General features: G+C 45.7%; 1 non-coding gene across 1 annotated transcript; it reads left to right on the forward strand.

Moving 5' to 3' along the window:
* Window positions 1–694: 694 nt before the first annotated feature.
* LOC146012827 (small Cajal body-specific RNA 16) lies at window positions 695–852 on the forward strand. Its single transcript, XR_014445826.1, has one exon.
* The last annotated feature ends 1,400 nt before the right edge of the window (window positions 853–2,252 follow it).

A 2,252-nucleotide genomic window follows, 5' to 3' on the forward strand; every position in this document is an offset into this window, starting at 1 on the left:
CACACTGTGGCCATCCCCTCCATTGTAAACTACTACTGTGTGCGGCACGGCTTCCGTGGAGCCGGAGCGTGTGAAATAGCCCTACCTCTACAGTATGTCGGTTTGTTACTACCCAGTTTGTTTTATTAACAATTACTACCCAATACATTTTATCACTGTTTCCTATTGCAAAGCGCAATGGAATTTGCTGCCCAATATAAGATATTTTAAATAAATAAAATAAACGACCAGCCATGTAAAAACATCGATGGCATCCATTGCATAGTATGCCATTATCGATGGGCAATTGCACTATTGCCATATATGGCAATGATAACTCTAACTAACGACCTCAATGCATAGCTCTCTCCATCGCCACGTGACCGACGTGACCACTCACATATCTTCCTACCCTCAACCCGACGTAAATTCACAACGCCCGCAGCCCCATTTTGACGTGCCGTAATTGGGCGTGACTAAAATCACCGACACGTTGTAGCATCAATGTAACGCGCCGACGCTACTGATAAATCTCCGAATACGATTGGATGCTTCGTGTACCAGACGCGTGACGTAGTAAATATCGTACCTACTGCCTACATAAGTAGCGCATTGGGCAGGCGCGGGTGTTTTGTTTGCAGCAAGTGGTTAGACGTCGAGTGGCGGCGCCCTCGTTACAGGTGCGTACAGTTACAGCGTTTGCTACTCGCTGCACGTGGTCTGGGTTTCGGCTCCATGTTGATGTACCTGGCGGCCGGGCCACACTGACCTAGAGCAATCCCCCAGGGATGGCCCTCGCTAGGGCTCTCTGGGCAGTAACAGGTGTGGGTTTCTCCTAGTGTCTGATGCCCATGTATGATACTGCGCACAGTCTCCCCGGCACAATAGATGGCGCGTTGCTGCTGCTGTAGGAGCAGTTGGAGCTGACTTGTTTCCCTCCTTTCTTACAGGCTGCTGCTTCCTGGCTCGTTCCTGGATGAAAATGTTCGCTCCAGACTGCGTGGCCGTCCGCTGCTGCTGATGTACGTCTTCTGCATATGTGGCTTCCGTGTTGCGTACTACGCTATGGCGTATAGGACTGATGTTCTCTGCTACCACGGTGTTCCCCACTGTTAAATCCCCATCTCCTATGTCCAGATTACCTTGAGACCGTTTCACGGCTCACACAGTACACTGTTTTTTTCTACATGAACCGTGTAGGGCCTCAGTCGCTGTGCTCTGTCTCCAGGCCTGCCAGTGACTGAAAGGGTTTAGTTTTAAATGCAAAAATAACCTGCTATTTTATTTTAGCAAGAGTATGGTGAATTAATCATTGATCCCTGCTGGAAATCACTATTTCAAGAGGGGTAAACTGGGTTTTACGTGCAGCTATATCGAACTGTGTTTACCAGGCCCTGGTGACTTCACTGAATATTGGTGGCCAGTATCCTTAAGTGTATGCACAATATGATATTTACCATAGCCAGTGTTGGTTAAGGTGTATGTTGCTTTATTTCACATACAATAGACTGATTAGTTATCTTTTCTGTTAAATGCAGAAGGGTGCATTCTATGTGACTCAAAATCCTCCCTTGGCTAATTGTTTGGCAGTGCTATGCATTCAATGTTTAGCCTCACTTGCTGTAGAGTAGCATTGTTAGTGGGGTTTTCTTTGAAATTCAATTCCAGGGGATGGGTGCAAATTGATGTGTTGGTTTAATTCCAGCAATGGCACCCTTTGCATGGTGGAATGCCCAATTTCCACTCAAGTCTTCCCTATGGTGCACCAAACGTTTTGTGCAAGTTCCTGCATCTGTGCAGATTTGACTGGGTTAAGGATTAGCCATACCTCCCAACACGACCCTCTCCAGGAGGGACAAAACGCTCTGTTCCTGGACTTCCATCTTTATTTATGATTGCCAGCACCTTTTTTAAACAGGTTAGTTGATAATAAAGGTGTTTCAGCACAGGTGATGGCAGTCATACATTACCAGGGAAGTCCAGGAGCAGAGCATTGTGTCCCTCCGGGAGAGGGTCATGTTGGGAGGTATGGATTAGCTGGAAATTAAATTAACCCCAATTAATGTGTAACTTTTGTAGGTGAGGTAAGTTTGTAATTAATACAACCAGTCACATGATATAGGCATGGTACATCTTATTTAGGTAGCAGAAGTGGCTTGTCTTTTCCACATAGTGATTTGATTAAGGTGTTTTAACGGATAAAGCTGTGTAAATAGTTCCCTTGGTAAAACATTGGGTGTGAAAGTCCAATAAGATCACCTGTGAAAATAAAA

This window comes from Crinia signifera, chromosome 6 (genome assembly GCF_055691185.1).
Source record: "Crinia signifera chromosome 6, ASM5569118v1, whole genome shotgun sequence".
NCBI classification, from domain to species: domain Eukaryota; kingdom Metazoa; phylum Chordata; class Amphibia; order Anura; family Myobatrachidae; genus Crinia; species Crinia signifera.